The 25,652-nt window shown below is 34.4% G+C and overlaps 1 long non-coding RNA gene across 2 annotated transcripts; it reads right to left on the bottom strand.

Annotated features, from left to right (window-relative positions):
• Positions 1–21,701: 21,701 nt before the first annotated feature.
• LOC127899214 (uncharacterized) lies at positions 21,702–24,623 on the bottom strand. Of its 2 annotated transcripts, none has more exons than XR_008051175.1 (4): positions 23,066–24,623; positions 22,386–22,475; positions 22,185–22,247; positions 21,702–21,796 (listed from the first exon to the last, which is right to left on the bottom strand). It is a non-coding gene; the product is annotated as an uncharacterized LOC127899214 (long non-coding RNA). The 2 variants fall into 2 exon arrangements; XR_008051174.1 differs by having other exon boundaries at positions 23,050–24,623.
• Positions 24,624–25,652: the final 1,029 nt, after the last annotated feature.

Here is a 25,652-nt window from a genome sequence, read left to right on the forward strand (position 1 = left end):
GTGTACGGTACTATATACGTTACTGTTCACGACACTGTTCACATAGACGGACGATGACGTGGCATTGACCGATGATGTGGCATTGACTGATGAGGTGTCACGATCCTGTTGGGCTAAAATTCTTATGTACTGTTGATGGTGACGTGGCAGCATATCAGTAGACGAAATATCTCGTGTACGGTACATGCATCACACAGGATTACTTTCAACCAAACCGCGTTACTATTCATCCGGGTCAAACCGTGTTACTATTCATCCGCGTGGTCAAACTGTGTACTGTTGACTGATGACGTGGCGCAATCCTGAGCTTCCAAACTGTTTTTAATCCGATGGCCATGATTTACTCCATGTATTTATAAAAAGGGGGCCTCTCCCCCCTAATTTGATATCTCTGAATCCATTTTTGGGATCTATTTTATGTAATTCCTTCTCCATCTTGTATTTTCTTCGTATTTTAATAAATTTCCATTTTGTGAGTGGCTAATTTTCTTTCAAGCTTGGGTTGAAGGTGAAGTCTCAACATGTGTCATGGGCTTAATTTGGTAAATTTATTTTCTCTTCCCCTCTAGTTTTTGTGGATGTTTTGACTTCTCGTCGACAAATAATAATAATCTTATCTAGATACCGCCTTGGTTACACCGGCTCTCTAGTATAAGGTTATTATTATTTGGCACGATAAGCCCTTAGCACCATATTGATTAGAGTGTGGTTCATGAGGTGTGGATTCCCCCCTCATGATTTAATTGGCATTAATACGGATTATTTAGCCCATGATGCATGTTGATACGGATCCAGATACCCAAGTACGTCATTTCAATAGATTTCGCTTCAATTTATTCTCGCCATTGCAATTCCAATTTTAGAATTTATTATCGCCATCTCAATTCCAATTTTAGGATAATTTAAATCACTTCCACCACAATTTCAACCACCCATTTACAAAATTAATTCTACACACAATTAAAATCCACCTCCTCGTGGGATCGACACTCGTCACCATTGATCTATACTACAATAGATTCGTGCGCTTGCGAGTACATTAAAATTTGCACAACAAGTTTTTGGCGCCGTTGCCGGGGAGGTAATTTTAATTCATAGAATTAATTTTTGTGAATAATTTCTTTTAATTGTTTTCTTGTAATTTTTTTTATTAAAAAGAAAAAGAAAAAAAAGTGAATCTACATTTGAAGGTTAGTATTTCTTTTCTTTTTCTCTTCTTTAAAATTTTGTAATTTAATTTTCAATTTATTTTTCTTTGTAATTTTTTGTTTATTTTATTAATTTAATTTTTAGTTAATTTATTTTACGTATTTGTTTTTGTGTATTTTTATAGAAAGGTTGTAATAGCGCAATAAGGTTAGTATCGTAATTTCTCACTCTTCTTTATTTTTATTTGTTTTGTTCCCATCTTTATTTTTATTTTATTTGTTTTGCATGCATGGTCGTAGGTCATTATTACCTAATCTTGAACCTATAGACCTTGAATTAGAAAAAACATTTCGCACACACAGGCACATTAAAAATAAATTTGGAATAGATTTACAAGCATCACAGGAGAGGCCATTTAAGGATTATTTCAGTCTTTTAGCTAATTTGAGCACATCATGCATAAGATACCCAAATGTAGCTGCTAAGAGTTTTGAATTAAAACCTAGTGTGCTACATTGTCTCCCAACATTCTATGGCCTAGAAAATGAGGACCCATATAATCATCTGAATGATTTTCATGCCATTTGTCAAACTTGTAAATATGAAAATTTTTCAGACGATGATGTTAAACTCAGATTATTCCCATTTTCTTTAAAGGATAGAGCTCGTTCATGGTTAAATACTTTACCTGCTAATAGCATTTCATCATGGGAACAAATGGTAATAAAATTTTTGAATAAATATTTCCCAGTCCATAAAATCAATGCTATTCGCAGGGAAATCTCAGAGTTTACTCAGAGATAAGACGAGCAGTTTTTCGAAACATGAGAGCAATTCAATGGGCTACTCTTGAAGTGTCCATATCATGGGTACGAGAAATGGCACCAATGCCAATACTTTTTGGAGGGATTATTGCCGAATGTGCAAGAATGGCTAATGGCAACAAGTGGAGGAGAGCTAATGTCAAAAAGTGCATCAGAGATTTGGGAATTCTTCCAGTGACAAGCGGATAATTCCCAACAACGGAGTCGATCACTCAGGAATACTAGAAGAATTAAAGGAGTGAATGAGGTTCACATTGGCGAGTCAACTTCGGGAATCAAATAAGTCAAAGAGATGGTTGAAGGTCTTGCTCGACAAATAGCATCGTTATCGACTGCTAAATCAACAGAACCACATGACCATGACTCATACTCAGATCAAGCCAATGCCATAGGTGTAATGAGAAAGCCATCAAATTACAACCCATACTCCAACACATATAACCCTGGATGGAGAGACCACCCCAATTTTTCATGGTCCCAAGGAATCCAACATAATGGAAGAGCAGCTCCAGCTCCACCAATGCAACCAATTCCTCAAAATCCTCAAGCCTCTCAGCCCCCATTTAGACCATACAATCAAAACCAGAACTACTCACAACCTAGACCATGGGAGGATGCATTCTAGAATTTTAAGAATGTTACTCACTCCACGATTGAGCAACAGAACCGCACCATTGATGGACTATGAAATGAGTTGAGAGCATGCTTCAATTCACAAGCCCAATCAGTTTCAAGCCTTGAGAAGATGGTGGGACAACTTGCTTCTTCAGTTCAGGCCTTGGCAATGATCGTTGAGAAAGGTAAATTTCCAAGTCAACCAGTGCCTAACCCTAAAGGAGTGCATAAAGCAAGTACCAGTTCACCACAGCAGCATGGAGAGGTCAAAGCAGTAATGACCTTGCGAAAAGAAAAAGAAGTCGACAACAAAGTGGAGATGCTAGTGACAAAAGAAAATCAAATTGTACCTGTGAATGTTGATGATTCATCACCAGAGGAGAAAGAAGAAACCAACCCACGAGAATATATTCCCAAAGCTCCATTTCCTCAGAGGTTAGCTAAAGGAAAAAAAGGGAAAATCCACAGGTGAGATTCTTGAAATCTTCAAACAGGTAAGTGTTAACATCCCTTTGCTTAATGCTATTAAACAAGTTCCATCTTATGCCAAGTTTCTTAAAGACCTTTGTACTAAAAAGAGAAATATGCATGTTCAAAAGAAGGCATTTTTAACAGAAAACGTTAGTTCTATACTCCAACATAAAATTCCTTTAAAATGCAAAGACCCAGGCTCCCCCACTATCTCATGTAGTATAGGGAACCACACAATTGAAAATGCTTTGTTGGATTTAGGAGCTAGTGTAAATATGTTGCCTTACTCAGTATTTTTGAAACTTGGACTGGGAGTATTACACCCAACTCCAGTGGTGTTACAGCTTGCAGATCGGTCCACGAAAATACCTCGTGGTATTGTGGAGGACGTGCTTATCCAGGTAGATAAGTTTTATTTTCCTGTTGATTTCATTGTAATTGACACTCAACCAATACAGGATTCAAGGAAGCACATCCCCATTATCCTAGGCCGACCTTTCTTGGCAACTGCGGATGCTCACATTCAATGCAGGACTGGAAATATGCAGTTGTCCTTCGGCAACATGACTATGGAGCTGAACATCTTCAACATTGCCAAACAACCTCACAATGCCGATGATGGATTTAATTGAAACATTAGTTGATAACACTTTTCTTTCAAACCTTAGTGATGATCCTTTACAAACATGTTTAACTCACTTTGGTTTTGATTTTGATATTGACAGATCGGTCGATGAGGTCAATGCCCTACTTGACTCAGTACCATCCATGGACACTAATAAATGGAAGTCAAGAGTTGAACAACTAGCATCATCAGAGAAGAAACGCATCCCATCATCAGAATCACCACCGAAACTCGAGCTCAAACCATTACCCAACACATTAGAATATGCATTTTTGGGAGAAGAAAGTACTCTACCGGTAATCATCTCAGCATCCCTCAATGACGAACAAAAAGGTAAGTTGTTGGATGTTTTAAAAGAGCACAAAAGAGCATTAGGATGGACCATAGCAGACATTAAAGGTATAAACCCAGTAGACTGCATGCATTACATTCACCTTGATGAAAATGCTAAAACTACTAGGGAGATGCAACGTCGGTTAAATCCTAACATGAAAGAAGTTGTTAGAACTGAAGTCCTTAAGCTATTAGATGCAAGTATCATTTACCCAATTTCTGATAGTTCATGGGTCAGTCCTGTGCAAGTTGTCCCTAAAAAGTCAGGAGTCACAGTAGTTACGAATGCTGATAATGAATTGATACCCACTAGAGTAACTACAGGATGGCGTGTATGCATTGATTATAGAAAGTTGAATTCTGTCACACGTAAAGACCATTTTCCTTTACCATTTATTGATCAAATGCTTGATAGATTAGCAGGCCATGAATTTTATTGCTTTCTAGATGGCTACTCAGGATATAATCAGATTCCCATAGCACCAATAGATCAGGAGAAAACTACTTTCACTTGCCCTTTTGGCACATTTGCATATAGGAGAATGCCATTTGGATTATGTAATGCACCTGCTACATTTCAACGATGCATGTTGAGTATTTTTTCTGATATGGTTGAACGATTCCTTGAAGTCTTTATGGATGACTTTTCTGTCTTTGGTGATTCGTTTGATCAATGTTTACATCATCTAACACTAGTTCTGCAGAGATGTATCGAAAAGAACTTGGTCTTAAATTGGGAGAAGTGTCATTTTATGGTAAAACAAGGGATTGTTCTCGGTCACATCATTTCGAGCAAAGGTATTGAGGTTGACAAAGCCAAGGTGGATCTCATTTCTAATCTTCCTCCACCCAAAATAATCAGAGAAGTAAGATCTTTCCTTGGGCATGCTGGTTTCTATAGACGTTTCATTAAAGATTTTAGCAAAATTTCTAGACCCTTATGCAATTTACTTGCTAAAGATGTACCTTTTATCTTTGATGATTCATGTCTTGTGGCATTTGAAAAACTAAAGCAGTTGTTGACATCATCACCCATCATTCAGCCCCCAAATTGGAGCTTACCATTTGAGCTCATGTGTGATGCATCTGATTATGCAGTAGGAGCAGTATTAGGACAAAGAGTTGATCGAATTCCCCACGTTATTTACTATGCTAGTATGACATTGAATGATGCACAGTTGAATTATTCAACTACTGAAAAAGAAATGCTAGCAGTACTGTTTGCATTACAGAAATTTCGATCTTATCTCACTGGTTGTAAAATAATTATATTCACAGATCATGCTGCTCTTAAATATCTTCTCACAAAGAAAGATGCAAAAGCTAGACTAATTCGTTGGGTGTTACTTTTGCAGGAATTTGACTTGGAATTCAAAGATAAGAAAGGGACAGAAAATGTTGTGGCGGACCACCTCTCTCGTCTCCATTTTGACACAATTACAGAGCCATTAATATTGAATGAGTCATTTCCAGATGAACAATTAATGAGTGTGGAAGTATTACCATGGTATGCTGATATAGTTAATTATCTTGTTACAGGTCAACTTCCAGAGCATTGGACCAAGCAAGACAAGGCTAAATTCTTTGCAAAGATAAAGAATTTCTTTTTGGATGACCCGTATTTGTTCAAGTATTGTGCTGACCAAATTGTTAGACGATGTGTCCCAGAAAATGAAATTCAGAATAATCTTTCATTCTGCCATGAACAAGCTTGTGGAGGTCATTTCAGTGCTAAGAAAGCAACAACTAAAGTTTTACAATGTGGTTTTTATTGGCCAACTATATTTCGAGATGCTTACACTTTTTGTTCTTCATGTGATAGGTGTCAACGAATGAGGAGCATTACACGAAGGAACATGATGCCACTAAATCCAATTTTAGTGGTTGAGATTTTTGATGTATGGGGTATCGACTTCATGGGACCCTTTCCCCCTTCTTTTGGCCATCAATACATATTGGTTGCTGTTGACTATGTATCGAAATGGGTAGAAGTAATTCCATGTAGAACCAATGATCACAAGGTGGTGATAGCATTTTTGAAAAGCAACATTGTTTCACGCTTTGGATTCCCTCGAGCAATAATCAGTGATGGTGGTGCCCACTTTTGTAATAAAGCATTCAAAGCTCTTTTGACAAAGTATTCAATCACACACAAAGTGGCGACTCTGTATCATCCGCAAACCAGTGGTCAAGTTGAGATCTCCAATCGAGAAATAAAGCACATATTAGAAAAAACGGTGAGGCCAGACAGGAAAGATTGGTCATTAAGACTCGATGATGCATTATGGGCATACAGAACGATTTTCAAGACCCCGATTGGGATGTCACCCTACAGGCTAGTGTATGGAAAAGCTTGCCACCTACCTGTGGAACTCGAGCATCGTGCGTATTGGGCCATCAAGAAATTCAACTTTGACATGCAGCAAGCCAGTTCAGAAAGAAGATTACAACTGGCAGAACTTGAAGAAATTTGCAATGATGCATACGAAAATGCCAAGATTTACAAGCAACGAATGAAAGTCTTCCATGATAAGCAAATTATAAGAAAATCGTTCACTCCAGGTTAGAAAATGCTTTTATTCAATTCTCGCTTGCACCTATTCCCAGGTAAATTACGCTCTCGTTGGTCTGGCCCATTTATTGTACATACTATTTTTCCACATGGGGCAATTGAAATTAAGGACCCAAAGAACGGTGTCATGTTTAAAGTTAATGGTCAAAGATTAAAGCCATATCTAGAATACCAACCATATGGAGAAGACATCGAAATAAATTTGAGTGACCCACCAAATTTGAATTGATTTTTTTTTCTTCGGTGATTTGATTTTTTCTTTCTTTCTTTCTTTATATTATTCTTTTCCTAATTGAAATTATTTTTGCATAAGTGTGTTTGTTTAACTATTAAGTTTTCTCTTATCATTTTTAATCATGAGTACCTTACTTAGACCGTTCCTCCTAAACATTCTTAAACCACTTCAACGTGTCAAAACTCATCTCAAAAGGCAGATTCAATTTTGTAAAACACATCGCATTTGGGCTCTACAACCACCAGAGTTAGTCTCCTATGTTGAGGGTCTAGAAAGCCAACTCAGAGATATTGAGAGAAGTGTTTACGATATCCAGTTGGAGCTTGAGGTGAATTCAATAAGAGGACGATTTTAATTTTCTTTGTGTGTTTTAATTTGTTTTTCTGTTTGTGTGCTTTAGTTTGTTACCCCGGTGAAGTGGCGGATAACGGTACTCCGTGACAATCAAGTCGGTTATTTCAGTTTCCCATAATAACTGATATTCTGAGGCGAAGGTATGGACAGAAACGAGATTCTAGCGAAGCTTCACAAGCGATTCCCTTCACTTCCTCAGAATGCCCTCCTTACGATCTATAAAGCTCGGTTCGAACGCATGCGATTACTCATGAGGAATAACATACCTGCTGACATCCGTTGGTTAAGCGAGGCTAAAGTACGATCGGCAGGTGAGTTACCTCCAAAATTTATTGCATACATGCCTGGTTGTGGTAAAGGAAATTATGCAAGAAAACGACGAGCTCGAAGAATTTCGGTTGCTTGTCATAAGTGTGCCAGAATGAGTTGCAATAAAAACCCATGTTCTTTAGGAATGGTGTCTGATAACAGGGAAGATAAGATTCAATTCATTAGGGATGGCTTGAATAAGGAGTCATTGGATGATATCCTTTTGTCTCTTGAAACGCATCCCAGTGGATATGTGCAAGGAGCGATTCTCCAGTTATGGCCATTATTCCAAAAAGAGCATGCACGATATAGTCTCGGGAATCTGACTATAAATGACCCTATTTGCCAATTTATAAGAAAACTGGATGGGAATCCTATCCTCGACCCATAGAGGGCGTTCAAGCCGTTTCTGGACGTAAAACCAGAGGAAGATGTGAGCCACAGTCGTAACTACTTGTAAATATCCTTTCACTTGACTGTTATTTTATTTCACTATTGTTTTATTGTGTGCATTATTGTCTTTAATAATTTTATTACTGTTTGCTTTTTCCTTTTTACTGTTTTCTTTTTTACTCGCGAGCCACGTGCTTTACGCGTTATTTGACACTGACATGTTACCTCATACACAACTATGATCCACTGTCACCAAGATTCTTAAATGTGATTTCTTTTTTGCCAAGCACTCACAAATTATTTTTGAGAAGTATCACAATGACAGCTACTCCAAATAGACAATTCAAGAACATTTGTATGCTTTCTAGATTTACATATGGCAAACATAAAAAGTTCGTTGAGGCAGCCATCGATCTTGGTCAAAGTATAGCAGAGAGAAAATTACACTTGGTGTATGGAGGAGGTAACCGAGGGTTATCAAAAATGGTCTCAGAAGCAGCTTTTATCAAAGGCAGCCAAATGTTAGGCATCATCCCAAGAGTTCTAAAACCATTGGGCAGTTCGTCTGACTCATCAACTGGAGAAGGTTAGTCGTCTCAGGTATGCAAGAAAGAATAACTGAAATGCTTAATCATGCTGATGCTTTTATTTTCCTTCCAGGAGATCTTGCAACACTAGAGGCACTTATCACGCTAGCATCTTGGGCCCATCTGCACATCCACCAGAAACTCATCGGTTTGTCAAATGTCAATAACTTTTATGATGGCTTTATCGCATTTCTTAACCATGCAATAAAAAACTATTTCATTCCTTCTAATGTGAAAAGACTTTTTATTTGTGCTCACACTGCTAATGAGCTACTTGATCTGTTACAAGCTTATAAACCGGAGCCAGACCCCTGGACCTTTGTGTTGGAGCGCCCAAATAATGATGGTAACAGTAGCCACAGTAAGAAGTACAAATTAGATTTAACTCTTCGCTTGTAAATATTTTCTTTTGTGTTGCACCACCCAGGCGATGTCTTCTAAACTCTACTTCTTTCCTTTCAAACATTGAGGACAATGTTTCGTTCTGGTTGGGGGGAGGGAATAGTCGACAATTGTAGAATTTTGGTTAAGTTTTTACTAATTTTTTTGTTGTAGAAACTAACTGTTGCTAACTTTTTGTGTTGAAAATGGCTGAATATGGAGGGTAGTGACTCTAGAAACGCATCTTCATCGTTTTAAAAAAAAAATTAAAAAAAAAATTATTTTTCTTTATTAAGTTTTGATGTTCATTTTTCTTCTTCTTTTTAATTTCTCCTCTATAAATATACATTTTCCAACTTTTGAGTCGAAGATAGCTGAATATGGAGTGTAGTTCCTCTAGAAACACATCTTTTTTTTAAAAAAAAAAAACCATTTTCGTTTTCTATCATTTTATGTGTAACTTTTCTAATTAGTTTTTATGCATCATTTTCACATTTTTGCATACATATTTTCCTTTCATGCTTAGAATAGATTGGGGGGTAAAATGTTGTTTAAAAATAAAAAATTTGTGTGATTTGTTTTAATATTGGATGACATGATTAATTTCAAATTTTAGTATTTGTATTATCTTTGGTCTTAAGTGATGTTACGTTATGTTTGCTACTCTACATGTTGATGTCGGAGACAAATGTGAGTTGCTTGAAGGAATGAACATGTCATAATAAGTACCAAGTGAGTTTTTGAGCCTATTATTTTTCTTGGAGAATAACCATTTTGCCCACTCTTTATACAGCTTAGCATTTTATTATTTTACACACGATCTCTAAATTGCTTTTGAGTTAACCCTTAAAAAAAATTGTAAAATAAAAAAAAAGAAAAAAATGTGTGTTGTTACATTGGGAGGCCCATCTAACTAGTAGATATGGATGATTATTTAGAGCCCTAAAAGACGATGGAAAGGCCATCTTTGATCCGTTTGAGCCTTTCTAGCCATCCCTTTTATTAAATATCCATAGTTAACCCTTTTGAGCCTTTAAAAAAAAAAAAAAACCTTTTCTTTGTCAACTTATCATCTTGACCCACTCTGATTTGGAGTATTACCCGATGTCTTATAAGTTCCATCATCTATTTATGTTTGAGAAAAATGTAAATAATTATTTTGTTCAGTGAAGTTATGCAAAAAAAAAAAGAAAAAAACAAAAGTTGTTGTTTCAAAAGAATAAAAATAAAAATAATAGGTGAAATCCACCTTGCAACTTCAAAAAAAAAAAATTAATTCTCTGCATTTTTCTCAAACATACACTTTGTTTTCCTTATTTCTCTTCTTTGTTAACCATGTCCCTAACCTACGTTACATCCTAATAAAAGTTCTTCCTGATTTTAGGGAACTATAATCTGAAGTAGAAACTAGTTATGTGGGCTAAAAAGATGTAGTGGTGCATAATAAAAATAAATAAAAGAAAAAAAAAAGATAAATAAATTGGGTTGACTAGCATTTTTATTTGACTTGAGATCTATTATTTCTAAGCTGAGGGCATATTTATTTCATCTTGGTGAGAGCATGTGATATCACTTCTTTATTATTTTCTCTCTCAATTACTATTCATTCGAGTGACTATTTTTATTGGTTTTAATTTCTTTGTGAGAGTGTCACTACTTCCAGTGAGATTTTGGGGTTTGACATGTCATTATTGAAAGTAGCTATAACAAGGTCTACTGGGCTGATTCATGTGGATGGTTGATGTGGGTGTGATGTTGCTTTAGACTGGAGATAATGCTTATACTTTTATTTGATTGCTATCATTAATCTGATTGAATAAACACGAGTGTTTCTAAATTAAAAAAAAAATCATTTTGAATTTGAATTTTGTTTTCGCTTCATTTGCTAGGGACTAGCAATAAGCTGGTTGGGGGGTGTGTTGAGTGTTAGAAAATGCATATTTATAAAGGAGAAAACCGTCATTTTACATTTCAAGTCTTACTAACACCTTACTTTTATGAATTTAACCTTCTTTTGATTTAATTCCGTTTGTTTTATCTTAATTAAGTATTTTATGTATTTTAGGGGCATCATAGTCATTTCACAATAAACGAGAGATCAGATAGCAAAACGGACATCACTTTTGAACTCAAGACGGTCGAAAACCTTAGGAGGAGCATAAAAGGAAAAATAGCACTGTTCACATGTACGGTACTATTCACGTGTACGGTACTGTATACGTTACTGTTCACGACACTGTTCACATAGACGGATGATGACGTGGCATTGACCGATGATGTGGCATTGACTGATGAGGTGTCATGATCCTATTGGGCTAAAATTCTTATGTACTGTTGATGGTGACGTGGCAGCATATCAGTGGACAAAAAATCTCGTGTACGGTACATGCATCACACAGGATTATTTTCAACCAAACCGTGTTACTATTCATCCGGGTCAAACCGTGTTACTATTCATCCACGTGGTCAAACCGTGTACTGTTGACTGATGACGTGGCGCAATCCTGAGTGTCCAAACTGTTTTTAATCCGATGGCCATGATTTACTCCATGTATCTATAAAAAGGGGGCCTCTCCCCCCTAATTTGATATCTCTGAATCCATTTTTGGGATCCATTTTCTGTAATTCCTTCTCCATCTTGTATTTTCTTCGTATTTAAATAAATTCCCATTTTGCCCCTAGTTCAATTATGAGTGGCTAATTTTCTTTCAAGCTTGGGTTGAAGGTGAAGTCTCAACATGTGTCATGGGCTTAATTTGGTAAATTTATTTTCTCTTCCCCTCTAGTTTTTGTGGATGTTTTGACTTCTCGTCGACAAATAATAATAATCTTGTCTAGATACTGCCTTGGTTACACCGGCTCTCTAGTATAAGGTTATTATTATTTGGCACGATAAGCCCTTAGCACCATATTGATTAGAGCGTGGTTCATGAGGTGTGGATTCCCCCCTCATGATTTAATTGGCATTAATACGGATTATTTAGCCCATGATGCATGTTGATACGGATCCAGATACCCAAGTACGACATTTCAATAGATTTCGCTTCAATTTATTCTCGCCATTGCAATTCCAATTTTAGAATTTATTATCGCCATCTCAATTCCAATTTTAGGATAATTTAAATCACTTCCACCACAATTTCAACCACCCATTTACAAAATTAATTCTACACAATTAAAATCCACCTCCTCGTGGGATCAACACTCGTCACCATTGATCTATACTACAATAGATTCGTGCGCTTGCGAGTACATTAAAATTTGCACAACACCTTGCACTAGGGAGACGGTTATACCAGTGCAATATCTAGACAACATTATTACTATCTGTTGACGAAAAGTTAAAACATCCACATAAATAAGAGGGGAAAAGAAAGTAAATTTACCAAATTAAGCCCATGGAATATGTTGAGACTTCACATTCAACCCAAGCTTGAAAGAAAATTAGCTACTCAACGCCACATCAACATTTTAGTCCAATAGGATTGTGACACATCATCGATCAACGCCACATAAGCAGTCAATGCCACGTCATTCGTCCAATCGAATACTGCCACATCATCGGATCGTATATGTGAACAGTACCGTGAACAGTACTTACATTTGAACAGTTTTGTTTATCTTTTTATGCTCCTCCAAAGGTTTTTGACTGTTTTGAGTTCAAAATTGCTATCCATTTTGCTATCTGATCTCTTATTCATTGTTAAATGACCATGATGCCCCCTAAAATACATAACATACTTAATTATATTAAAACACACATAATTGAATCACAAGGGACTTAAATACATAAAATTATGGATTGACTTTTAGTGAGACTTGGAGTGTAAAATGACAATTTTCTCCTTCATAAATGTACACTTTCTAGCACTCAACACATCCCCCAACTAGCAAATTCAGCGAAAACAAAATTCAAACCCAAAATGTTTTTTCTTAAACAGTCGTGTTTATTCAATTAGACTAATGATAGCAATCAAATAAAAGTAAAAGCATTATCTCCAGCCTAAAGAAATATCACCCCCACATCAACCATCCACATAAATTAGTCTAGTAGACTTTGTCACAGCTACAGTAATCAAGCCACTTTCAAGAATGACATGTCAAACCCCAAAATCTCACCGATAGTAGTGATACTCTCACAAGAAAATTAAACCCAATAAAAGTAGTCACTCCAATGAATGGTAAATTGACAGAAAATAATAAAGAAGTAATATCACACACTCTCACCAAGATGAAAGAAATATGCCCACAACTTAAAAATAATACGATCTTAAGTCAAACAACATACTAGTCAAACCAATGTATTCATTTTTTTTAATGCACCATTACATCTTTTTAGCCCATATAACTAGTTTATACTTTAGACTATAGTTCCCTATAATTAAGAACAACTTTTATTAGGACATAACATAGGCTAGAGACATTGCTAACAAATGAAGGGAAATAGAAAAAACTAAATATATGTTTGAGAAAAAGTAGAGGTCTTTTGAAGATTACAAGGTACATTTCACTTATTTATTATTAGTAATTTTTTGTATGGCACAACTTTACTGAACAAAATAATTTTTTTATTTCTTCTTAAACATGACTAGGTGATGGAACTTGTAAGACATCAGGTAATATTCCAAATCGGAGTGGGTCAAGATGATAAGTTGACAAAGAAAAGTATTTTTTTTATATAAAATCAATTTGACAAAGAAAAGTATTTTATAGAATTGGTTAGTTTTCAAGTTCATAGTCAAATTGAAAAAGTTTTAAAACTACGAAAATAGATTGATTTGTAAAGTTTTATGACGATTTGGGCCATAGTATAATTATAGATAATTTTGGGGAAAAAATATAATTTTAAAAAATAGTTTCACTGTAGTTGTCACTGTAGCAAACTGCTAACCATTTGTGAAAAATAGCAAACCAATAATTTCCAGCAAGCATGTTCTACAAAGGATTGTTAAAATGATGATTCTGGGAAATAATAGTGAACCGTTTATGGAAATCAGTGAACCGATAAATTTCAGATTGCTAACCTTGAACCGTTTAGTGAGAACGGTTAAGCCAAATTTGTTTTGCAGGTCTCTGGAAATTAACGGTGAACCGATAGTGACAAACGGTCAACCGTTTATTTGAAATTCAGCTCAACGGTAACTTTGACTAGAATAAACGGTTAACCATTTATAGTTAACGACGATCCGTTTACAAGCAGACAGTTAATAACGGCTAGTTTTCAGCTCCAACTATAAATAAACTCAATCAAGTTCAAATAAGGGTGGATCACAACATTATCATTGAGCTTGTAATCGAGAATACAATATTTATTGAGCTTTAAATTCGTTCTTGATTCATTTATTAACACATTGAGTATAGATTTGTAATCATATATTTTGTGTGAGGGAAAAACACATTTGTCATATTTGTTTTGAGTGATTGTAAGTGTTGTGATACACTTGGGTTAAGAGATTGGGGATAATCTCTTAGTGTAAAGGTTGATTGACACATTAGAAGTCAATTGTAAGCATTTGAAGCCTTGGGAGGCTTGGATAGTGAAATCCTCAAGCCGGGTGAGCTTGGAGGCGTGGACGTAGGCGAGGATTGCCGAACCACATAAAAATCATTGTGCTTGTTTTCTCTTCCCTTACTCTATTATTATTGTGCTTTATTGAATTTATTGTTTTTGATTCTATTAGGGCATTAGATTAAATTGTTGTATGGTTTACTTAGTTTAATTTTTAAAATCCCAATTCACCCCCCTCTTGGGTTGCCTAGTTAGTATTTCACTATATTCAATATGTATTTACAAAGTGTGAAAGAAAAATTGAAAGGATAAGAGTAAAATGGGATGATCTCCAAAAAATGGCATAAGCTAGCCTATTAACCTAGAAAATTCATAAAATGTCACCTAAAATATCTTAAGGCTACCACATGTTGATCGAGGACTATTATAATAATAATGGCCCCTCCACCAAAATTGCTACATGTCAAAATGATATGGTCCCCATAGGGATCTTGTCAATCTATGTCCCCAACAATCACATGCACTAAGAGTGAGACAGAAAATCAACTCAACTGTCATATGACATACCAACAGAGGAATCAGCTACTCCAAAAGATCGTCTCATTTGAAATAAGCTAATCAGAGATTAAGACATACTGTTATTCATGATAGTCTCACAGCTGACACATTTCCAATTATAAAGAGGCTAAAAGGTTGAATTTGAATAGTCAAATTACCCAAAAATATCTACCTGAAGAGGGAAATGACTTATTGCAACTTGTCACGTGTCCAAACAGACACTAAGATGCCCTTAGGGGTACTTCTTATATAATGTCAAGTTAGTCTTAGCAAAACAAGTTCAACTTCTTCCCTGCAACTCTTAATTTTTCATTGATATTAGGGTTTCTAAAAAACCCAGCACCCACTCTCACACTTTCTGACTTGACCGTCAAATGTTATTGCCGATCACTGTTGTTGTCGCCTCTTAATGGTCGTTTTCTCTCATTTTTCAGGACCATCTCTTAGTTTTGTTCATCCTTAAAAAATTGTTTACAAAGTGAAGCAGCCTTAATTATTCACAAAGTCTACCTACAAAAGTAAGCTCTCATAATATTTTTAGGCTAAACTAAAATCAAACCAAAATACATATGCACCAAAGATGGGATAAAAACGAGCATCCTATAAAAAAACAATGAAGTTAGAAATGCTATCTTTTAATGGAAAGTAAATTTTTCCCTATAGGTTTTTAGTATTATTATATATAAATTAATATAATAATAAATTATTATGTTTATTATAAATATATAATAAACTTTATGTTTAAGTTTAAATTATTTATATTAATTATACATAAATTATTATTTATTACCTATTTATACATATAATAAATTATGTTATAATTTATTAATAATAAATAATAATTATATTTATTTATTATATATGTATACAGTTTATTTATTATATATGTATACATATAATAAACACTTGCCCCCATACAGTCTTATCCTATTATACAATAGTGAGCCTTAGCAAATTTCAACATTGAACATGTGCCAACGAGATTGAACATGAAGGTAGATGCATAGTAATATTTGACAAATTTAGCCTAAAAACATGCTTTTTAGGCCTTTCAGTGAATGTTAATCCCTTAATCAAAATCATTTTTTTTTATTTTACAAGTGCAATTAGAAAAAACTATCCTTATTGCAACAAAATTTTCATTTAATCTCTTAACCCTTCTAGTAGAAAATCGTGTTTGCAAAACTTAGTCTTTTACTTTGTCATGCGTATAAGTCTAAAGTCGCTATCAATGCAAGTCTTCATCTTGCTTTAACGTTTACAAGATTTTGTATCGCAGGATACTAATGTTAAACATCAATTAAAGGCATAAAGGACAATAAAAAATTTAGGAGTCCAAAAGATATAAAAATTGAAGATGTGGACTGGTTAAAACTCACGACATAAATATCTCACTCTATTGATGGAGGTTAAGATTGAAGGAGCAATAGCTAGCTCAATATTTTTGTGACTTAAAAAGTCATTGTGTTATTAAAAAAATTGTAGGTATTAAAAAAAATTGTAGGTATGAAAAAAAATTGTTAGTGGAGAAATATGATTTTTACATAATTTTGACAAAAAATAAATTATTATAGGTTTTTTTATCATACAAAATAAAATCAACTTAACCTTGAAACGACGATAGGAAGAATGAAGTATTTACCAAACCACAATACCAAGTAGGCCTGGGCAAATCGAATTCAGATTAACCCAATCGGGTTTGGTTGGTCGGGTTGGACAAAAATTTATTTGAACCCAATCATAACCTGTAACCCAATCAGATCCGATCTGAAACATATTCTGATCAGATCAAGAGAAAAAGTCAGGGAGAGTTCGGTTTGGATCGAGTTTGGATTAAAAATGATTCGGATCGGGTCTAGTAAATCCAAGTTAATTCGGGTCAATTTGGTTAATTCATGTCGGGTTAAATTGGATTAAATATGGTTCAAATCAATTTGGGTCAAATAGGGTCGAATCGAGGTTCATGCAATTTTAAGCTATTTTTTTCTTATTTTGAGCTTTTTAGATTGCTTTGAGCTATTTTTCTTAGTTGTAGTCCCTTTTTACCAACTTTCAACCAAACAAAAAAAAAAAGAAAAAAAGAAAACTACTATGAAATCAAATGAATAAAAATTAGAGTTAACACAAAGTCCAAACTTAAAAAAAAAAGCACAAAGTCCAAAATTAATAGTCTCCATCCAAAGCACAATGTCCAAATATTAGTCTTTAAAACGTAAGGTCACAAAGTTTAAACATAATCAAATAGTTTCTAAAACACAAATCACAAAGTCTAAAACACAACAAAGTTTAAATATAAGTACTAAATAACCTTCCTCCATCGCTCCATGCAACCACTTTGACAAGTTCTAAATTTAGCTTCTTGTACTCCAAGTTGAAACATCGATCCCCCAGAGCAAAATTGAAGAAATAATGTGCAATAACTACTTTCTTTAAATCGCACTACAAATAAAGGTACATAAAACACAAACACAAATAAATAAACCCAATTCATATCTCTAATTTAACAGACCATAACTACCATTTGAATTCCAATTCAATGGCTAATAGTAAAGTTTAATATTTGAGTAAATAAAGAGCACCATTAGCTGAAAATCAAAAGGGCTGTTACAATCTTTCTAATTTCTATTATATCATTAGCATATAACATGCTTAGCAAATTCTTCAAACAAAAAAAAAATTTGATTGGATATAAACATATAAGTCAATCATGGCTTATTTTATGGCATTCATTACCAGGTCAAGTTAGTAATAATCTTAGGCAATACGATTCTACCAACTTCAATTTGCCTAACTAAAACAATCATAATGTTAAAACTTAAAATGTAAAATTATAACAAGTATAATTATAGTTTAAATTATAACCTAAAATTATAATATGAAATTATGAATAATAATATCTATTAAGATTTTTCTTTCAAATATCCATAACACCATGTTAGCGCTCACTGTTTCCACCGTTGAAGCTTATGATCTTACAAACTTTTTAAAATGCAAAAAAAAACGTTAGCAAGTACCTTAAGTACTTGTAGATGTTATTCATAAAGTTATAATACATTTTAAATATATTATGTATTTAATGTATGAGAGAAATGTTACCTTCTTATAGCTCTATATGAAACATTTGGTCTTTAACTCTTCCTAAAGGTTATAGACAAGATTGGCAAAAAGTTTAGATTGCAACTAATTTCAATACATATCAATGCCTCAATCAAAGAAAGGGCCAAACAACTCCTATACTCATCAATAGCACGAAGCCCAATGCTAAAGGTAAACTCAGACGTCACTGTGGAAACAGGAATAGCAAGGACATTTCCTACAATTTTCTTTAATATTAGATAATTTGATCATTCACCTTGTACCAAAGCAAAATATTGAGTTTAATACTACTACGATCTTCAACTGAGTCAATTAAGTATCTTTCCACCTTAGATGCTACTTTCTTGCCCTCATTCTAAACAAAAACCTTTTTAGCATATCTAAGGAAAGGGCAAGCAAATCAAAAAGTGTCATCATCTGTACCATCAACGATCTCCACCAAACTAAACTTAATTGTAATGTATGGTGTTGAGTGTATATTTATATAGAAGAAAATCGTCATTTTACACTTCAAGTTTCACTAACATTCTTATTTTCATGTATTTAAGTCTCTTGTGATTTAATTATGTGTGTTGTATTATAATTAAGTATTTTATGTATTTTAAGGGCATCATACTCATTTTACAATGAATGAGAGATTAGGCAGCAAAACAGACATCATTTTTGAACTCAGGACAGTCGAAAATCTTAGGAGGAGCATAAACACAAAAATGGCACTGTTCACATGTACGGTATTGTCCATGTAATTGTTCACTACACTATTCTCATAAACAGAACGATGACATGGCATTGACCGATGATGTGGCATTGACCGATGATGTGGCATTGACTGATGAGGTGACACGATCCTATTGGACTAAAATTCTTATGTACTGTTGATTGGGACGTGACAACTTGTTAGTGGACCAAAAATTATGCGTACGGTACATGCACATACACATAATTATTTACAACCAAACCGCGTGGTCAAACCGTATCACTATTTAAACCACGTGGTCAAACCATATTACTATTCAAACCACGTGGTCAAACCGTGTACTATTGACACGTGGCGCAATCCTGAGCGTCCAAAATATTTTTAATCTGATGGCCATGATTTACTCAATGTATCTATAAAAAGGGGGCTTCCCCCTAATTTGGCATCCCTGAATTCATTTTTGAGTTCCATTTTCCGTAATTCCTTCTCCATCTTGCATTTTCTATGTATTTTAATAAATCCCCATTTTGCCCCTAGTTCAATTATGAGTAGCTAATTTTCTTTCAAGCTTGGGTTGAAGGTGAAGTCTCAACATATGCCATGGGCTTTATTTGGTAAATTTACTTTCTCTTTCCCTCTAATTATTGTGGATGTTTTGACGTTTCGTTGACAAATAGTAATAATCTTATCCAGATACTGCACTGGTTTAACCAGCTCCCTAGTACAAGGTTATTATTATTTGGCACGATAAGCCCTTACCACCATATTAATTATAGTGTGGTTCATGAGGAGTGGAAACCCCCCTCATGATTTAATTGGCATTAATAAGGAATATTTAGCCCATGATGCATGTTGATGCAGATCCAGATACCCAAGTGCTTCAATTTCAATAGATTTCACTTTAATTTATTATCGCCGTTTTAATTTAAATTTTAGAATAATCTAAGTTACTTTCACCACAAATCTAACCACCCACTTAAAAAAAATTAATTCTACGCATAATTAAAGTCCACCTCCTCGTGAGATCGACACTCGTCACCATTAATCTATTCTACAATAGATTCGTGCACTTGCGAGTTCAATAAAATTTGCACAACATATGGAGAAGAAGCTATACCATCGTAACTGCCACTAGGAGCACTCTTAGTATATGTTAATGATGTAGAGCACAATGGACTATATGCATTATAAAGCTTATTCAACAATTTTTTTGGTGCTTTGGTCATTTCTTCAATCTTCAAGATATTAGTGCAAAAAATGATCTCAAAGATATATTTAGCAAAGTCCATTTTCGCCCGTGGATCAAGAATGAAGGCATGAATCAACATATTGTTTATCTTCCCCATGGACTTGCAATATTTATCAAATTTATCCCTCATACTATAAGCCATAAAAGCTACACTCAAAGTTGTAAAAAACAACAATGTGGCATCATAAAATACGTTCAAGAAGCTATACCATCGTAACTGCCACTAGGAGCACTCTCAGTATACGTTAATGATGTAGAGCACAATGGACTATATGCATTATAAAGCTTATTCAACAATGTTTTTGGTGCTTTAGTCATTTCTTCAATCTTCAAGATATTAGTGCCAAAAATGATCTTAAAGATATATTTAGCAAAGTCCATTTTCGCCCGTGGATCAAGAATGGAGGCATGAAAATATATTGTTTATCTTCCCCATGGACTCACAATATTAATCAAATTTATCCCTCATACTATAAACCATAAAAGCTATACTCAAAGTTGTAAAAAACAATAATGTGGCATCATAAAATACCTTCAAGAAACTTTATAATTTGTTCAACACTCTTTTAATCCTTGAGTCTAGCAGCCCTAACCTTTTATTTTTTCTTCTTAAGAAAGTATACCTTATAAGATTTATCCACTTCTATCATTCTATCAAATGTTGCTTGAAAATTTAACACAATCATCAACATTAAATAGGTAGAATTCTGCCTAGTAGGACAATTGAAAATAATAGCTTCGTTAGGGACCTTTCACCTACTCAACACATTATTTAAATGTCTACAACCTCATAGTGGAGGATCTCATATACTTTACAACATTCTAAAGAGCAGCAACACTAGTATATAACTCATTTAACCCTAAAAGAACAATCAAATTAAAAACATGTGCACAACAATATACTATCCTACCAACACAAATGCATCATCATTCCTCCAAGCAAGCAATTGCATATTGACATAACTAATAGCAACACTACTAGAAAAATGGCCTTTACTGACTTTAAAATAATGTCAGAAATTACTTTTACTGACACTTGTTAATTGTGTCAGTAATCTGGGAGTCAGAAAAATAGTGACACTTGTAAGTGGTGTCAGTAATTACTATTACTATAGTATCACTAAAATAATAACACCATGGTATCAAAATATTACAATACTATATTAGTATTTGTGATTACTGTTACTATAGTATCATTACTTTATTTATTATTTAAAAAAATAATTATATAAAATGACATGTTGCCCATTGATTTGTTGATAGAATTAAAAAGTTGTGAGAAATAAGAACAAAAATCAATTTATATATCAAAACCTTTCATAACATTTAAATATTATCAATATATATTACACAATCCAAATACTTCAATACACAAAGACGTCTTATTACAAGACATCTTATTCTTATAATTGAATAATCTTAACTGCTATTATCCAATCAAATACCTTCTACTTGTAGCTGAATTTAAGGGCTAAATTTACCAAATCTAAAAGCTAAATTTAGAAGGATTATTATTTTTCTCTCCATGAACATAAGTACTGCGATCATGCATTATCACGGACAGCTTCTTCATTCGATGAATTTGATCAAACAAGCAAGTACTTCTCTGATCTTTGAAAAAAAAAAACTTTTGATTATTTCAGCAAACACCATAGTCCATAATCCCCCAAAAAAAAAACCAAAGCGAATGACAATATATTATTATTTATTTCTATTTTTCCTTCCTATATATTAATAAAATATGAACTGACCTTATAAAAAGTTTACAACTTGTTGAGTCACCCGAATGGCGTCCTCTGTGTGTGGAATTGCTTTTGGCCCCCATTCAAAAGCATTTTTCTGCAGCATATTTGGTCAGTCTTTTCCTCTAAACAGAATCAGTTGCATTACTAAGAAATTTGTTTAGGAAATACCTGACTTGGAGAAACAGGATGAATACAAAAAAATATTTTCTCATAGACCACACAGAAATAGAGCTTGACCAGAAAGATGTAACACATGACATGAATACCAAAAACAAATTGTAGCTTGGCTTGAAATCAAATCATCTTGAGAGAAATAAATAGTGTTGCCAGACAGCTTGTCCACAACATCACACACATCTAGAGTTTAGCACACAAATGTCGCTCAAAAGGTTTGATTAACCAGATTAGTCTGCCATATTAAACTTATCAATTTTGTAAATGGGGTGAGCTAAAATCATTGTTAAGAGCATTGAAGTTAATACCTCTGGATGCCATTGGAAGGCGGTCACATGATAGTTATAAGCTTGCACTGTCGAGACATAGACCTGATAATGATTAATAACAGAAGTTAGAATTGATAACACTGGATAAATTGCCATTAAAATATCAAGCATTCAGGCATATATCCTGAGTTTGTGTTTATATATAAAATAAATTCAACAAAGGAATATTTACTTTTGTACCTTATTATATTCATCCACGCTTGTTGTCAAGATCTTAAAAAACTTAGCTAGCTCCTGGTTTGCTTGCATTCTTTCAGGTGAAATGCCATACTGTTGTAATGGTACAACATATAAAATTTCAGATCAACCAAATTATTTACTCAATCATCCATAATAATTTAATAAATCTAAACATTTTTAGAGTCCATTGTCTCCCAAAATTGAAGTGCACTAATCTAAGGAATCAATTGTACAAGAAGTCCATATAAATGGAATTCTTCCATGAATCAAAGAGGCTCACGACAAAGCAGGATTTCCAAAAAAGCTCGCTTATTAGACCCAACACTTTCATAGAGCTAGATATTCATGAGTGACTAGCATTATTACAGAAGATGAAGGAAATTAAAACAGAGAATTGAATCTAACAATAAATGCCACGCTGACTGTCATTTATTGCATAAAATATAAATGCCACGCTAACTGCCATTTATTGCATAAAATATAAATGCCACGCTAACTTGACTAATTTTACAAATTTGGTGATGATGCATTTAAGATTATGGTTTAAAAGAATAATTCAAAGATAGCAGTTTCAATTGCCAGATTAACAATTCTTTTATTTCTATTAAACATAAAAAAAAAGAAAGAAAAAGAATGCAAAGAAGTAAGGGAGATAGAGGAATACGGGAACTGAGGTCTACCACACAAACATCTTGAAGCATTTCAGGATCACTTTACTTGAGCTCAGTTTCTCCACGTATCATATCCTTTTCAGCAAGGGCTGCCCTTTCAAGTAGTGTTTTGCTCTCTTTCTTCATTAGCTCACCAGAAAGGTTCAGCTTATTTACATTTTTCTCGGCTCTAACAAACATTGCCTGTGTATATATTCGAACAATTACTGAATCACACAAAATTTTGAACCTGAGAGTTTACCTCAGTTGAAATGAACATGTTAAAAAAGAATTTTATGCAACTGTTACTTCTATTAGTAGGTTGATAGGGTAAAAATAGCATCTATAAATTAAAAGAGGTACATGCCTCCTCACTTCGAAGTCGATCAAAGGTATGACGAAACAAAAACCTTCTAGGCCCTGCAGTGAAATCCTCGAGGAATCAAATCTTATAGGATTTTGGAATGGCACATACCGATACATTTAATGCAGCCAAGAAGTATAAAATGCAAGAAAAAAGTGTGCAAAGATGGCCAGGGCAGAGCACGTCCAAGGGATTCCATATTCAAAAATATGCTAGAGAGGCTTATTTAAATGGTTGAAACCTAAGAGTGGATATATCTCACTACCAGCACTAGTGACGGGAAAGCTGAACATATTCATCTTTGGACTTCAACACTGGACAGCATAAACAAATAAGGAAACAGTCATACAATATGGTTGAAATTATCAAATTAAACTGAAGTCAAGAGTAACAACCTGCGGCCCATTGATGACCAACATTAAGCATGCTTAACATTCTGTTAGACTAATCAGCAGCAGTAGTGTTCAAGATCACAGCAACAGTGACAACAAAAAGTGTCAAAGTACTAGCAGCAGTAGCAGCAGCAGCCGTGGTTACAAAAGTTCAATTATGATCTTGTTATTGCTGTAGGAAAATAGAAAGAAAGAATAAAAGAAATGCTGAGAAATTAAAAAATTTATCAGCTTATCCACTCTCACTCCAGTCCCCTCATCCTTGCCATTTTCTTTCTTCTCTCAATAGTACCACTGCCGATGATGACAAGACCGTCGATGACGACACGGTCATCGCCAAGTTATTTATTTCATGATTTCTCTCTTACGCACTCATACATAGTTTCCATGTACTATGAAAGAAAGACACGTAAAACATTAGATTATCATTTTCTACTTGTGCTAATTGACATCACTGATCTCAGGTTTTCTTCTAAAACAAAATCAAAGCAAAAGTATCTCATCACAAAGAGTAAGTACACAACAAAAGTAAGAATTTTTATTCATAAAAGCTTAAGCCTTTTTCCGTTTAATGTATATAATAAAAACAGAGGTACTTCGTTCTCAAAACAACGAGTCAATCAAAAGCTAACAAACTTTTCCCCCTAGTGAACCAGTTGCTTATCTCCTCCAATAACATTTTGTTCATCCATTCGAAAGAGTAGATAAGCAAGATCATAAAAGAAACACAAAACCCACAAAAATAGAAATCTTGTACACATTAATATAGAACAATGACATATCTACAAAAAATAATGAGGAGAGTGTAAATAGAGGGAGAAGAAATGTAGGGAATTACCCTGAAGAGAAGGGGCAAGATTAAGAGGAAAAACTTGAGTTGGATCGAGAGCAGGCTCAACCGCAAGGGAGAGGAAGCAAAACCTGTATTGTTGAGCTGAGCCAGCGAGATGATGGAATGCAATGGGATGGATGGTAGAGGACTGCTTGCGCCCAAAAGCGATGATTCACTGCGGTTCCCTCCAGTCCGTTCCGTTCCCGGGTTGGGTTAGGGGAACATTCAAACGATTACCTTCGCGGATCCAAACGCGCTCGTCGGTACGCTTTCCGGCTCGCAACGACTCAAATGGGCGAGTCTTCCTCGTTTTCCTTTCTCCTTCGGGTAGTTGAAGAGAGACAAGATTGAGAGGGAAAAATTGAGTTAGATAGTAAAAGATTGTGTTGGATTGTAAGAGAAAGATAAGAGAGGAGTGGCTGAGAGAAGAGTCGGGGTTGATAAGACGACGCAGTAAGATTAGAGTTTTGTGAATTTGGTGAAGTCGGGGTTTTTTAGATTTGGGGAGTTTAGGAGGGACGAGATAGATTAAAAATTTTGTCTAAATTAAAAGTTAAAAAAATAATGTTTGGTTTAGAAGTTAGTTTTCTAAACTAGAAAATTTGAGATTTGGACGTCCTGGTCTTTTGTTCGGAACTTAAACGCTTGAGTACTAGAGGTTCTCGGTTCGAGTTTTATTTGGAACTTAATTAGAATTATTTTATTTTTATTACTGATACCTTAATGTCAGAAATCTCTGATGCCTAAGTTACAGACACTATAGTATCACTAATTTGTGATATTTTTATGTTAAACACGAAAAATGGTCCATATGTGTGAACATACTGATACTTTTTAAAAAATTGTCACAAACCAAGTGTCAGTAAAGACCTTTTTTCTAGTAGTGCAACATCATTTGTAGTGAAATTATCAACAGTTATCGCAAACAACCTCTCTATCCTCTAATCCTGTAAACAAGCTATAATATTATTGCCAATCATTTTCCCTCTATTATCTGCAATAAAGCTAATAATCCTCTAATTGAAATGC

The sequence above is a fragment of the Citrus sinensis genome, chromosome 8 (genome assembly GCF_022201045.2).
Source record: "Citrus sinensis cultivar Valencia sweet orange chromosome 8, DVS_A1.0, whole genome shotgun sequence".
In the NCBI taxonomy this organism is placed as follows: Eukaryota; Viridiplantae; Streptophyta; class Magnoliopsida; order Sapindales; family Rutaceae; genus Citrus; species Citrus sinensis.